This window comes from Apium graveolens, chromosome 9 (assembly GCF_009905375.1).
Source record: "Apium graveolens cultivar Ventura chromosome 9, ASM990537v1, whole genome shotgun sequence".
Lineage (NCBI taxonomy): Eukaryota > Viridiplantae > Streptophyta > Magnoliopsida > Apiales > Apiaceae > Apium > Apium graveolens.
The window spans coordinates 203,615,609-203,632,788 of record NC_133655.1 but is presented as its reverse complement, the minus strand read 5'-3'; positions in this window follow the sequence as shown (position 1 = coordinate 203,632,788).

Sequence of the window (17,180 nt, the reverse complement as noted above, 5' to 3'; positions counted from 1 at the left end):
TTGTGAAAATAGGAAAAAGACAATACTGGAGGTTTTTTATCTTCACATGATGGTTCAAACTACAATAAAGTCAATTTCTGAAGAAGATCATCTCATGATCATGCCTCAAGATGTCAAGAATAAAGATCATAAAAAATAAAGATAATATCTCTAAGTCAAGATAGAGAAGTCATATAGGTCCCTTTTTCGAGATGTCAAGTAGGTCGCAGACTCTAAGAACGTCGTCAAGTCTAGTTTTTCGTAAAGTCTCAATATATAAAGTTGATCAAGTTGTAAAAAACTTTATTATATTTTAGAAAACTCCACTAAGCTGTGGTGAACTCTATTGGACTATAAGGAACTATGTATTAGCCATGATTTTGGAGTGAGATCTCAACAAGGAGTATGATAACGAATTTTAGGAGATGTTGACAAGCCTATTCCATTCAGGGTTGTGAACACAATACTTGGTACACTTTGTACATTATTCACAAAATTAAAAGGAACAAACAAATTAAACCAACGGGTTAAAATTCAGAGGTTTATTTTCTTGAATAACATGTGGCAAAATTACAGTTAAAACTTTGAGCTTACTGATAGATTAAAGGTTAGGATGAAACAGATAAAAGATGTATAATATAAACACTGTGGTGGTCCAAGTTATAGATTCCAAAATTAGTGGCCAAGGTTAAATTCGTCGTGCAAATTTGTTAGACTACTATGGGTATTTATATAACAAGTGTACCGCTTACATTAAAAAAATACACTTCTTTCATTCTAGCCAAGTAAAAACAAAGAAAAGAAGTTTTTAAGAAGTGGACAGGTTTTAAAAACCCTCTATGTAAGTTATCAAGAAGAATCTTGGAATTCATATTTCAATTATGAGATTACAATAACTTTAAATTGATTAATAAATATGACTTTGCAGTTCATATTTGTGGTTTATTAATTGCTTATTTTTTATATAAATATATAAATAGCTTTAAAAGCTCACAACTACCCCTAAATTCCTTATATCATTAAAAATAAGATTAGAATTTCCAACCCCTCTAGTCATCATAAAATTTATACAATTACCTGCCAAAGAGGGAACACCATGATCTGCTCAAGGCGCTGCCTAGAAGTTGAAATGATACTTTCAGAAATCATGGATGACATGGCAGACAGCTGTGTCCCACGATCTGCTTTTCATATAAATACTCACATATAAACATCATTCACTTTTTACATTACTCTTTTACTTACATTAAACATAGAACTCATCTGGCACCATTTAAAGCTTCAACCAGTGGAATCAGTCTCCTTGCCACCGCCTCTCCTCCTTCATTCATTTAATCTTATTTTCCTCTTCAAAGGTACTTGATTTTGTTTTTTTATTTTATCATGTTAATCATTCTTAAATATCGGTATGTCTGTTCATATCTGTTTTTGTGTTCTTCATGAAACTGTTATATGTATATATGTATGTGTTGTGCAAGACATACTTGTATAATAACAAAACTAAGTCATATTGACAGCCCTAAGATTAAGTTGTTTGATAATCAATATTTATATTCTGTAATTATATTCCTTGAGTCTGTAAAAATGTTTAGTAGATTAGACTAGGGGATTTTTATGTGAACAATTTCAAGTTAAGGAATAAACTATGGAAGAAGATCAAGTCCTGATCATACCTCAGAGAAAAGATGTAGCAGTTTGAAGTTGAATAATGTTATTCTAGGAAAAATGTTCTAAGTCAAGATATCGACAAGTCACATATCAAGGTATATCGAGAAGTCAGTCGAGAAGTCCAGAATGACTTGTAGAGAAGTCTTAAGAGATATCGATAAGTCATTTCTGCATGTTGAGATCTCAGATATCGACAAGTCAAATGAAGATGTAGAGAACTGGAGATATCAACAAGTTAATACCTCATGTAGAGATCTCAGAGATATTGACAAGTCGAAATGTGTATATAGAGATCTCAGAGATATCGACAAGTCATTTCTATATATAGAGATCTCAGAAATATCGACAAGTCAAATTCTTCATGCAGAGAGCTCAAGATGTCGACAAGTGAAAAGCCTATCTAGAGACAAGTCATTCTGCATGTAAAGAACTAGAGATCTCGATAAATCATTTACATATGTCGAGAACTCGAGATATCGATAAGTCATTATACTTATCGATATGTCACTTCTCTATAGAACAAAGGGAGATCTCGACATACTATCTCAAATTCAGAATACAAGAAAGTTCAAGGTTCAAGATTATCAGTCAACAAAGAATTCATTTACTATATTGGAAAGTCTATAAAAGTAGCTTGAAGAATACAAGATCAAGGGTCAAGATTCACTGCACAAAGGATGGTCACAGACCTGCATGATTCTGCACAGATTTGCTAACACCAGAAAAGAAAATAGACAAGGTTGCTTTAGAAACTGGTTTACTACATTTTAGTGCAATTTTTGTAAATCCGTGTTGCTAGCCTATAAAGCATGCACGACTCCTTAGTTTAGAAGTAACAAACAGATCTAGAAAATCTTGTAATCTTTCAAGATAGAAGCTGAGTTCTTATGTTTTTAAGAACACAGATTTGTAGAAAAATAAACTTAATTAATACAATAAATTTTTGATATTGTGTCTTACGTGTTTTACAGTTAGGCATTTTAGCTCTACAATTCTATACTACTTTGTTCACCAATAATCCAAATTATTTTAAAAGCCAAATAAAATCAAAGAAACACATTCACCCCCCCCCCCTTATGTTACATTTTTTGCATTCAATATCTAACAAGTGGTATCAGAGCAAAATCTGAAAGAAAACAGATAAAGATCTTGGAAGAATGAGTGCTCAAAAATTAAGCAGTATCAAGATACCTATCTTTGACAAGATCAATTACACACTTTGGAAAAAGAAAAATGATGTTGTTCATAAAGATGGCCAACCGCATGTACATTAAGATTCTAAAAAATGGACCTTCCATTCCTACGGAAAGGGTTCCTGTAGCTACAGATGGAGACATGGTCATACCATCATATTATGCACCCAAAGATCCTGCAACCTACACAGGGCCTGAAAAAGAAAAGGTTACACTGGATAACATTTTACATCTCATATTAATTGAGTCTCTTGATAATCTAATGTACAACAACATTATCAAGTGTGATTCCGCTAAACAGGTCTGGGAGAAAATTGAGATACTATGTGAGGGAACAGAAGAAGTTAGATCTAATCAATGAAGGATCTTGGTGTCACAGTATGAGGGTTTTATGGCTAAACCTAAGGAAAGTATAACTGATGTTTTTGAGAGGTTCAATAAGCTGATAAATGACTTGCAGCTTAATGAAAAATACTATGAAGCTGAAGAGGCCAACCTGAAATTCTTGCTCACTCTTCCTAACCATTTGGAACAAAAAAATTCTGCTATTAGAGAAGGAAGAGATTTAAGTAGAATAACATTGGAAGTCTTGTATGGAATCTTGAAGACTTATGTGCTGGAAATGTTACAAAGAAATTCATTGAGAGTTGGTCAAGGACATATTATTGATGGAACTAGTGCCTTGGTTGTCAATGACTATAATTCATTTGATGATGAACTAGAAGCTCAAAATCCAGTTGTTCAAACTGTTGAGCAGAAACATAAGGAGTCATAAAAGCAAGTCATACTGGAAATAGAAAATGATGAATTCTATACCCTTGATGAACTAGATGAAATGGACCAGTCAATGGCTTACCTTGCAAGAAAATTCTCTAACATAAGGGTTAAAAAGCCAAAGTTTGTCAAGAAGAAGGGACATACATCCAACAATAACGATAATTGGAAAGGAAAAACACAGTTCAACTCAGCTAGCAAAGTGGCTACAGAACAGGATCTGTTGACAGATCAAAAATAAGATGTTACAATTGTGATGAGTTAGGTCACTTTGCTACTGAGTGTAGAAAGCCAAAGAAGGTGAAGAAAGATAAAGCTTATTTAGAATTGGAAGCAAAGTATGAAGCTTTTTTGAAAAAGTAACATGGAAAGGATTATATTGAAGAAGGCAAGAGTTGGGATGATACAGATGAAGATGATGACAATGAAAAATTTGGAAATTATGCTCTCATGGCTCTAGAAAAAGGGGAATCATCTCCATCTAAATCGTAGGTGCCATATAAAGAAACTGTTGAAAAGATGAGTGTAGGAATGTTTCATATCCATACAAGCATGATGGTAGCCACTGAGGAAGTGAGTGGTCTGTCAAAGATTAATGAGAAGCTTGATATAGAGAAATAGGACTTGGAGCTGCAGCTTATCTGTCTTGAGACAGTCAAACAAGAAAATAATATCTTAAGAACAAGCTTAAGTGTGCTAGTGAAGTGGAGGTAGTGTTGAGAGAAAAATTGGAGAAGAATGATTTGAAGCTCAAATCATATAAATTATCATGAGAAAAACAAACTGTGTGCTAACATAGATATTGGTTTGGACTATGAGGCATTGAATTCTCACAAGAAAGGTGATGATAATAAAAGAAAAGAAGCAGTGAACCATGATGTTCCTATGATACTAAAGAAAGTTAATGCACCTCTGTTCAAAGCTTGTGAGGTTGATTTCGGTAAAGTTGAGTTGGTCATCTAGCACAAAATTACATATGAAGATAGTGAGAAGAATAATGCAGAAACCACTCCTACTGCTGAAAATGAGAAGAAGCCCATAGCAAACCAAACTGCAAAGACACCAATCAAGGAAGTCAAAACTGGGAATGCTAGGAAAAACAAAAAGAACATAAATGGAAAATAGGTGTAAACAAGAGCAACAACTATGCCTATGTTGCAGATGCTCCAAGGAAGCAATGTCAAAAATGTGGCCCAACAAATCACCTAACTCATCTTTGTAAAAAGGCTGTTAGTGAGCCAAAAGTGGGAGCATGCAAATACAATGACGCATTGGTTGATGATCCCTATTCATTCTGTGATAAGTTTGATTGCATTCCTTGCAATATGAAGGTTATGACAAGTTGTCATAAAGTAAGAAAAGATCTAGAGGAAGTAATCTTGGATCTATAGTTAAAAAGGATAGTGCTAATCAAATAATGAATGGTGTTCTTATTGAAAGCTCAAACTCTACTTCTGCACTTCTGTGAAAAAGAAGAAAGTACCCAACACTGTTTGGGTAGCTAAACACACTTAATTCTCATTGTGTGCAGGGCAAGAAGAAGAAGGTCATATGGATCATTGACAGTGGATGTTCCAGGCATATGACAGGTGATAAAGCCATGCTATCATAATTTGAGGAGATGGTTGGCCCATTAGTGACTTTCGGAGACAACATCAAAGGATTCGCAATGGGATATGGCAAGTTAATTTCTGGAAATGTTGTCATTGAAGATGTAGCACTAGTCTTGAAGTAAATCTTCTAAGTGTCAGCCAATTTACAGACAAAGGCTTCAAGGTAATATTTGACAAAGAAGACTACTCAATCACTATAAAGAAAACTGGTGAAGTTGCTCTAAAAGGAGCAATTAAAGGAAGCATATTTATTGTAGACCTATATTCAACAAAAAGGATGGAATTTGTTGCTTCTACACCAAGGCAACAATTGAGCAAAGAAAATTATGGCACAAGAAGCTCTCTCACCTGAATTAAAAAGCAATCAATATCTTGGTGAAAAAGGAATTAGTGAGAGACATGCCAAATCTGGAATTTGCTCAAGATGAAGTTTGTGAGGCTTGTCAGAAAGGCAATATGAAGAGGTCTGGTCATAAAAGCAATACTGTAAATTCAATAAATGCACCATTGCAACTTATTTACATGAACCTGTTTGGACTAGTTAATGTCTTGTCTATTTCAAGAAAGAAATATGCACTACTGATGGTGGATGACTACTCAAGATATACTTGGGTGGAATTTATGCATTTAAAAGATGAAACTCCACACATCATCATTGAATACATAAAGAAAGTTGAGAAGTAGGCTGAGGATCAAAATTGTGTTAAAAGATTGAGGAGTGATAATGGAACAAAATTCAGGAATGCATTCTTAAGTGAATTCTGCAAAGACAAGGGCATTGTTCAAGAGTTCTCAGATGCAAGAACACCCTATCAAAATGGTGTGGTTGAAAGGAAAAATAGAACTCTAGTTGAAACTGCAAGAACAATGCTGCAAGATTCCAATTTGCCAACAAGTTTTTGGGAAGAATCTGTCAATACTGCATGTTATACTCAAAATAGATATTTAATCAACAAAAACCTTGACAAATCACCTTACTCAATTTTTTCAAAAAGAAAGCCTACTGTGAAACATCTGCATGTGTTTGGAAGCAAAGACAACTCTGAATATGTTGGAAAATTTGACTCTAAAGTTTTTGAAGCTATTTTTCTAGGATATTCATTAGAAAGAACTGCCTACAGAGTTTATATGTTTGACCAAAAGAAAATTTTGAAAAGCACTAATGTGACCTTTGATGATGATAAGTGTTCAGGCTTGGAATGCCTTGATGAAAATGAAGTCGAAGCCCTAAAATTTGAAAATCTGAACATTGATAGTTATTCTAAAAATGAAGCTGAGATCAACACAGTCAACAGAATGGAGGAAGAAACAAATGAACCAGTGAACCATGGAAATGAGGATTCTTCTCAAAGTAGAAGCTCACCTGAATTTGATGGCACAAACTCCGGGGGAGAGAGATGTCAGTTATGCAAGACAAGCCATTATTGAAGAAAATGCAGGAAACTTTAGTCAACAAGATCATACGAGAAAATGGGATAGAAGTCATACAAGAGATGCAATAATTGGTGACCCAATGCTAGAGTATGGACTAGGAGTGCAACTGCAAATGAATGCTTGCATGTATGCTTTCTTTCTCAAATTGAGGTTAAGAAAACTGAGGAAGCTCTACTTGATCCTGATTGGATAACTGCTATGCAGGAAGAGCTAAATCAATTTGAAAAAAATAAAGTTTAGGAAGTGGTTCATGCACCAAAGAACAGAAGTATCATTGGAATAAAGTGGGTGTATATGAACAAAATAGATGAAACTGGAATTTTGACTAGAAACAAAGCAAGATTGGTTGCCAAAGGCTACTCACAAGAAGAAGGAATTGATTATGATGAAACTTTTGCTTCAGTTGCAAGACTTTAAGCAATAAGAATTTTTCTTGCATTTGCTGCACATTCAAATTTTAAGGTGTATCAAATGGATGTGAATAGTGCATTCCTTAATGGTGAATTGGAAGAAGAAGTCTATGTACAACAACCATCTGGCTTTGAACATCCGGAATTTTCAGACTTTATTTATAAACTGTTAAAGGCCCTCTATGGATTAAAGCAAGTACCAAGAGCATGTTATGACACCTTATCTGAAGTTTTACTCAAATATGGATTCACACGAGGCACAACTGATAAGACTCTATTCCACAAGCATCATGGTAGTGATATTATCCTAGTTCAAATCTATGTGGATGATATCATTTTTGATTCTACCAATGAAAAACTATGTCAAAGATTTTCAAGACTCATGCAGAGTGAGTATGAGATGAGCAAGATGGGAGAACTAACTTACTTCCTTGGCCTTTAAGATTTATTGAAGAAATTTGGAATGGTTGACTGCTCACCTGCATCAACACCTATTTCTACAACTACTAATTTGGATGAAGATAAGAAAGGAAAAAGTGTAGATATTTCAGGTTATAAAGGAATGATTGGATCTTTGCTGTACTTGACTGCTAGTAGCCCAGACATCATGTTTGCAACATGTTTATGGCTAGATTTCAAGAAAATCCTAAAGAATCACATTTGATGGCTGTCAAGAGGATTTTCAGATATTTGATGGGGACACCAAACTTAGGATTGTGGTATCCTAAGGGAACTAGTTTTGAAGCTGTTGGATACATAAATGAAGATTTTGCTGGATGCAGGGTAGACACGAAGAGTACAAGTAGAAGCTTCCAGTTCCTTGGTCAAAGACTTGTATCCTGGTATAGTAAGAAACAACAATCTGTGTCAAATTCCACAGTTGAGGCTGAATACATAGCTGCTGGAAGTTGTTATGCTCAAGTGCTTTAGATTAGAAATTAATTAATAGACTATGGCCTAATGTTACAAAAAATTGCAATCATGTGTGAAAATACTATAGTGCCATATCTATTGTTGCTAATCCAGTTAATCATTTTAGAACTAAGCACATTGACAAGTGTACCATTTTATTAGAGAACATGCTGCAAATGGTACCATTGAGCTTATTTTCGTTCCAACAGGAAAATAATTACCTGATATATTTACTAAACCTTTGGATGAAACAACTTTCACTAGACTTGTAGGTAAATTTGGTATGTTAAATTCTTCATCCTAAAGGCAAGAACTCAGCTAATGTGTTGCAGTAGATTAATTATTGATAAATCAAAATTAATTTGATTTAATTGGAAATTAACTGGAATATGATCTATAAATATTTCAGAATTCACTATATAATTATTTTTCATATTTATTTTAATTCTAACTTGGAATTTTTCAAATTTTGAGAAAAACTGTCTAATTTTTAATCCATATTTTTAATATGTGAAGTTAATATAAGATAGAACTTAAAATGATCAAAAGTATGTATAGAACTGATTTCTCGATTAGTCTAAATGACTTCTCGACAAGTCATTTTAAGGCTTCTCAATAGAGTTCTCGATAAGTCTTTTTCAGGACTTCTCGAAGGACTTCTCGACAAGCCTCATTATGACTTCTCGATAAGTGTTGTAGAGATCTCGACATATGTTTATACATGGAGTTCTCTACAAATATAAAATTTTAGACTTCTCGATAACTTAGAACTGAAATAACTTAATTCAATAAATTATTTAAGTAAAATACTTTGATATAAAATCATTATAATTTTATATTGGTTTATTCAATGTAAATTGAAATAATTCAGTCCAATTAGGACAAACTGGGTATTTATTCTACATATCAATAAGTCACTATCTATTTCTCGATAAAAGTCAGGATAGTGACATCTCGGCATGAGTTTTCTAATTCACGTGACTTCTCGATAAGCAAATATCAACCGTTTATTCCTACTTCTCGACAAGTCACATCTCTAGCCTATAAATACCCAGACATCTCGACATAACTCCTCTTTACTCTTTCGAGATCTCAATTGACCTAGCTTTTTCAAATCTTCACCGTTCGTTTCAAACTCTTTCTTTCTAAAATTTCTTACCCACTAAAACTCAAACAATGCCAATGGCTTCCAACAATGTTAGAGCTGTTATCCCAAAGGATGGTACCGATTATTAGGTGTTTACAGATGCAAATCAAGCTCCTGACAGTTTCAAATGCTTTGTCAAGTTTTTTCCTGAATCTTATCTTACAAGAGCTTTAACTGCTAACACTGTTCTCTACCTGGACATGCTTAACGAGTTTTGGAACACAATTGTGGTGAATACCGTTGTGCATGAGAAGCAGGCAGTTTCTTTGGTGGTCAATTGCTCAATTCAGGGTAGATAAGTGAAGTTTGATGCCAACGATGTTAATAAGGCGTTGGGCATTCCTATAGATGGCATGTGTAATAACCCAAATTTTTGTGACTTTATAAAATATTCGATGGATAGTAACCCTGACGAGCGGGGATAACTTTTTAGCCCACGCTATGTTATGCATGGAAAATTTAGTTTCCATGTTGATATTGTGATTATACGTACCGAATGAGTGTATGTAAAAGCCATTCATTTTCGGAGGAAAAGAACTTTGTAAAATGACCTTATCTTACGGACTATCGAGGAATACGAGAATCAAATTATAATTAAGAATTTAGAATTCTAAAAATTAAAATCCAAGTACAAGGTTTCAAAGCTTAAAAGATTTATAAGAAAGGATTACCCTGCGAATCGCTTACGAAGATTTATTATGAAAACCAATAAACGACCAAACGAATACGTAAGCGAATAAATAAGATGTATCAAGCCATGCAAACCGATTAGTAAGAATGTAACCAAGAATTTGCAATCAAATAGTGATCAACCAAGGGGCATAGTAACCTAGCTAAGGAGAATAGCGACCTAGCTAAGGAGAATAGTAACCTAGTATGGCGAATAAAAGCAAGAATAGTAAAAGTAATACGTGGCTAAGGTATAGGCTTTATACAATTGCCATGCTTCTTGAGTACTAAAATATATATACATATATAACTACACAAAATAAATTAAACACACTTGATCACCCAAGCAAGAAAGCTAAGTTCTCTTTCTTTTTCTTCAACCCGGCCAAATTAGGAAGAGCATCTTAGAAAGGCTGTATTTCCTTCATTTCTCACTCAACAATTGCATTATATAGCTCGTTAAAAATTTCTTGAGACGATATACACTTCTTATCTCACGCGACTTTTCCATTTAAGCAGTGTAAGGCCCTCAATTGTTCAGATCTTTGCAGACCTGTATGAAAACTGCCCAGCAGAAACCACCCAGAAAGAAAAATCCATATCTCGAGTTCTATAGATTAAAAAATCACCATATATTAACCGAAGCTTCCTTATATCATGTAAAAGGTACGTGAAAAATTTCATGGTCGTTGGATTAGTGTATCATAGTCAAATCCTTGATCAAAGTTGGTGATGAATAGTAAATTCGAAAATTAACTTTGTGTTCTTGGCTTAGGTTTTGAAGGATCTACCCACTATAAGCATCATCCATGCCATAAAAGCCCTAGACAACATAGTTATAGCATACCTTGTACTCAAGAAGGTATAAACCCTTACTTTTAAAGATTTTTTGGATGGATTTTGTGATTGATGTTGAGATGAGTGTTGTTATGTTGAGTTCTTGAAAGTTTAGTACACTTAAGATGGAATCTTAATGAGTAATGCTTATTTTGAAGATGTGAATTTTATAAGTTGATTAATATGAACTGAAATACATGTTAATGGATGAATACTGGTGAGTTTGAGTGTTGGTATGAGATTGAGGGATGAAAACCTCAAGGATTTGATGTTGTTGTGGATTTGAGAGTTTGATTGCACATGAACTGGTTAGATAGAAGGTTTAGGCCATATAAGTTCTGTAAAATAAAACCCACTAGACATGTCAAGCTAGCCCAAACTACGTACATATAAAGAACGCGTCAAGGTGATTTACAGTTTAGGAGATATGACCATTTTAGTAAAACACTTACACGAAAGAAAACTGCAGAAAATTGGTCTAAGAGTTGGACATTTTTGGAACCCTTAAAAACATTACAAGACTTTGGAAAAATTGGAAAATCTAGCTAAGGCAGTAAGGAAAATGGCCTAAAATGAATCGGGTTAAAATTTAAATTTTTCGAATTTATAAAAATGTTCGAGTGAAAAGTGCGCAAAGAGAAAACGCGTAAAAATGATGCTTCGACGCACGTTTTCTCACGCGTACACTTAAGACTCGAGATGGACTTGCTAAAATGAACGAGTGATAAGAAAACTCGTCAAGGTCGTAAAGATATTATTTAAGTGCCAAGTATGGGTAAAAAATAAAATAGTTGCATTTACGTGTTTACGGGAATTAAATGTTATACTGGGACGGTAGTCGGGTGCTAACCTAGAACGTGACCTTTGTTATTGGTTGTCATCTGAGAAACCGAGGCCGTCCACCCCCTAGCACCAAGGCAAGTTTACGAACCCTGCTCCATATACAGTTGTGTTGTGAAGATTGATTTTTACTATTGTCGTAGGAATGCCATGTTTGCCATAATAGTAAAATACGAGCTTTTACGTATCAATAACGATTGAGTTTATGATGAATATATCGTAGAATATTTTAACGCTATAGTAAATATTGATGTACAAATTTTAAGACTGAAAGTCGGTCAATTTTTATAAAGTATAAACCCGGGAATTATCCCCGAGATATTTTGGACGATTAAAAGTCCGTAGCTATTTTATTATAAGGGACTCGATGTCCTCTCGCGAAATATTAAAGTACTTCGAATGTATTTAAAACGATTTCCAAGATCGTATTCCCTCAACTCTATTTAATTACCCGAGCAATGAATATTATTTCAGATATTCATTTAAATAGGAGAAATATTCTCCAACAATTATTTTATTTTTTAATTCAATTATTTTATATTAATATAAATTTAATTAATTCTTAAACATAAATCAGTTGAGGAATATTAGTTCAAATAATCTTTTAAAAATAGAATTATTTGAGATTTAATTATTTAATAATTATTATTTAATTATTAAATATCTATTTAATGATTTAAGATGATTTAAAAGTCCAAAATCTACTTTTAAAGTATTTTCTGAACTCTGAAAAAACAGTTTAATACTTTCAGATCGTCAAAAAAAAATATCTCGACGTATTTTAAATATTTTGACTATAATGTCAAAAGAAACCCTCCCTTAAATACTTATCAAGTTGATAACAGTCAACTCACATTATCTTTGTGCTTCCCCCAAAAATTCTCGGAAGTACATATATATAAAACGAGATGAGTTGTGCCTATCAACAAGAAAAACGCTTGGGGAAGTTCGATGTGGTTCGAGTTCTCAGAATATTATAGGATTCTTCCAAAGACTAGGAGGGGTAGACCCTAGTACTATGAATACTAGAGAGACTATCAAGGGTACCGCAGATGAAGGTACACTATGTAATCAGGAACCTGTGAAGTGTGTGCATACCCGAAATGGGACACATAGCCCGAATGCAGCCAGGGTGATTGTTAGTCGGTAAACATGCGCTAATAATTCAGGCAAGTATACGTGATCGCAAGTAATATAGAATTATTTCTAGTTCATTCCCATAGAGACTGGTTTATGTTAACTTGTGATTTATGCACTTATGCAACAATGATACGGCTATTATTCAATGCTAAGACGAATAAAAATTTGGGTTTTGATTATACTACGATTAACTATTGAAAATTATACTAGAGAACATTAACTAAGAGATTAAAGAGAGTTGAATAATATACAATACAAACATGGGATTATAACTTCATTAAATACTTCATTCAATAGCCTTTTCATTCTTAACCTTAACATGTAATGGTGATGACACTAATCAGATAACACGAAACTGATAAACGCCAACTTTCGATGTACGAATACTGTAATAACCCCAATTTTTGGAAATATTTGAAACCCTGATGAATAGTAACTTTTTGTTGATGATGTTGATTAAGGAAAATTATCAAACCACACTATACAGGAGTATTGTTATGGAAATTCTGAGATAGTATTAGTATTCTATAAAATAAATGAGTGTATGTAAAGGTCATCAGAATTCAGATTCGAACACTTTGGTTTTTCCCAAAAATCCACCAGATACCGAAAGGATTATGTATAAGGTAACATAATTAAAAGGATTTTTATTTAAGGATTATAGCAGATGATCATTAAAGGAATATAAGATATTAATAAAGGTTCAGGGAAGCCCAAGTAATAAGATCCTGGATATGATACCTCAAACTATTAACGAGAACAAGAGTTAAGCGAACCGTAAAACAAATAAGCGACCAAGAGACAAGCTTGTACAAGAAGCCAAGGATTATGAATTCATCAAACCACAAGGGATTGACACATGGCAAGAAAGTGATGCATGATGGATGATGTCATCAAGGAGGAAGATATTTGTTCAAGATTAATTTCCATCCACATGTTTTTAACACCTAAATTACCTATGTTAATTTGCAACCAAGCAATTCATTTCATTTTCCAAGACAAACAAGAAGCATTCTTCATTTCTTCATTTCTTCATTTCTCCCCTTGCTCTCGGCCAAAACCAGAGCAACAACTTCAAACTACCATATCTCCTTCAATACTCACTTAAATATTATGTTCTATAGCTATTTGGAAAGGTAATAAGATGGCCTACAACTCTTGTTCACAATTCTCGTCCAAGAAGAATGGTAAGACCCTAATGTTTACAGTTCTTTCAATCGGACGTTTAGAAACTTCAAAATCTAACTTTGTATTTTCTTGATTGTTTGTGAGATCCAAGCTTGTATAAGGATTAATGTCACACCCCCAACTTAACATACAAAATAAATAACTTTTACAATATTTAAAAGAAAGTAAACTTGACTGAATCCAAGATCTTATAGTTTAGGGTTTGGAACTGCCCAACACTACCATCTATTACAACTGATTTTTTATCGAGTCTTCACATAAAATTATCTCTTATTCTACCTGAGCTCGGACATACGCATCGGCGTCACAGGTCTTACGTGTTGTCTGCTTGAATCTAACCATAGCTGCTAGCTGTAATATCAGGGTAAAGCAAGGAGTGAGCTAAATGCTCAACAAGTGCTAAATAATACGGTACAAAGCATAAATCGAGATATATATAAAAAAAATGACAATGTGAAGATGTAACCATTATTAACAAGAGATAAAACTTTGAGTGATGGCATCATTTGCTTGAATCAAAACATTTTCAAAATCATAACTTAAACAAAATCATTTTATGACGCTACGGATTACAGCCGATGATCAGCCGCGAAGTAATCCCGAACCTCGCTGGGTTCTAAAACATTAATGGGATCCCTAGGCAACTTTTAAGCCTACAATATAAGTGTGGAAAGGACTCGCGTCTCAGTCCAGATCCACTATTCAAAGAAAACATTTATCCCCCTTTGGGACTGAAAATCCATATTTTAATTTTTTCAAAAACTGATGCCGATTTATGATAAAATCTCTTAAGTAGTAAGGGATTATTGATCAACTTGAAACACTGGAAATATGTTACCCAATCTCAGGGCCATGATCCACTAGACTTTACTCTATTAGGGTAATTGAAAGGTTTCCATATACAAGAACTTTGACAAGGAAATTTAGCAAGGCTATTGGATATTAAGAAAGAGTAATGCCAAACTAGGCTTAAAGCAATGGTTTTCGACAAGGTACAAGTACTAGAACATCAAGAAGATAAGCTTCATAAATACTAAGGGTGTTAAGGTATGAAGAAATGATCTTTAGCTCAAGGTATATCAGGATTGTCGAACTTTAGGGCAAGAAAAAAAAAGGTTATCAATCAATTAAGAACAACTTTAAAGAATATCTGGCTTTTAGGTATCAAGGTACAGTTTCTATTGGGGTTCAAGCATCAGGGTGAGATGTCAATATTTTAGGAATCATTAGCATGTTAGTCAAGAGGATCAATCAAGTATTCCATCAAATTTTTATTTTATCATGGCATTCCAATTACTTTGATATACTAGCGTGATACGACTTTTGATCTACTTGCAATATGTAGTTGAGGGTTCATGGCATTTCTATATAATATAAAGATAGATTTAAGAATCACTTGGTTCAAGTATATCAAGATAACTCAGGATAATCGCATCAATATATATGAACTAATTATCACACATTTGTAGTGTAAACGAAAAACAGGTTGAATCACTTGCCTTGAAAAAGGCTGATTTGGTCTGGCTGGTAGGAGCAACTGGAAGCTTTACTCGACCTTTATGGCAAGTTTACCCTCGTCTCGAGATCCTACACAATTAATAATAACCTCATTATAATATACTCTCACCAACTCAACCTATTTACAACCTAAAATTAAACACAAATGGCACTTAGGCCTATATGCACGGAATTTATAATCACCTCATAAATACAATAGTACACATAGCCACATATACTCACATACCATATTTTAATACCAAATAATATCACTCACATCATAATGCAACACTAGGCTTGGATGATCTCGATCCCCAACTAAGTCACTTGATCGCTAAACTAGACAAAGACTCCAAATTGGGCCTTCTAACTCGATGTGCCTTTACTTAAATATCCAAAACCTATTGACCCTAACTTGGGCCTTTAACTCTAATGGCTTTATACTATCTTGCAACCATAGTGGTCAACCCAGGTCTCACTCATAGGTGCTCTAAAACTATGTGGTAAGTGAAAGTGCTCACTGGAGTAAATTTCAGAATGATATCTATGGTTTCTTGAGTGCATTAGACACTGTTAAACTACAAGTTTACCTCCAAAACTTCTACACTAGACTCTTCTGACCATAAGGCATCTCCCAAACTTGATGTGTCTCAAGGGTCTAGCTTGGGCCTCCTTGGGCCTAAGCCCAAAGTCCATGGTTCCCCTGTTTTTCTGGACAGAAAACACCCTGACTTGAACTAACTTGTGACACATGGTTCTAACTCAAATTCTATGAACTATGGTTGGAAAAACTCCTCTGACACTCCCTCTAACTAAGGCCCAACAGGGCTTAATGAGGGTCTACCCATGACATGGTCAAAACTTCCTATTTCTATGTTGCAACAAAACTGTCCCCTGCTGGACAGATTTTGTGATTCCACTCGTGCACCTAACCAAACGACTTGTAAATCTCCAAAAAACACCTAAAACCTTTTATATACTCCTAATGCTAGCTTCTGGGTGCTTGGGCCGCAAAGTGCACAACAATGACATGGTCAAAACTCACTCTAAAGCTCAGGGTACCAAACTGATTTTCTGCAGAAACTAAGACTCTCCTTTCTCCAAGGTTCTCACTTAACAAACTCAACCACCAACAACCAAAATACCCAACCCATAACTTAACTATGGTGATCTACTGAACTAACTTCCTTACACTCAAAATAGTCTTAGTGGAGATCATCCTTACCTAGGGTGCAACATAGCAAAACAAAGGAAATCACATTACACAAATTACAAGTCATCAAGTTTTCAAGGACAACTTTAACCCTTTTGATAAGTATAAACGAGATAACATCACATATTAAGGAGCACAATTCTTAATTAATATCTTAACTTAACTAAAATTAAGGTTTACTAGCAAAATATCACTTCGAATGATCAATAACTTCCAAAATTCAAGAGAAATCTACATGCATGCATGACTTCGAGTCTTTCAAACCAAAACAACATGATTTCCAAATAAATTTCATTATAAATCAACATGCAAGCCTATCATGGATTATATCTAAATGACCACCTAGCATGCAAAGGTTTTTACCAAGATTTTATTAAGATTTTCATGTTATTATCACAAAAACACACAAAATGAAACAAAGCACCATCCATTCGGCTCCTATCAAAACATTTGCATAAGTGCAACACACTCATGTTTAACCATTCTCAGCCCTATGATACTATAACTCATGGTGAAAGCCTTGAATTGACAAGAATCAAGGATATTCACTTTGAGTTTAACAAAAAAAACATCACCATGCAAAGTCAACACATAAGTTTTCTACTCTAAACTCTTGAGATACACATGAACAACATGTAGGGAGTAAGATTACTTAATTATAGGATG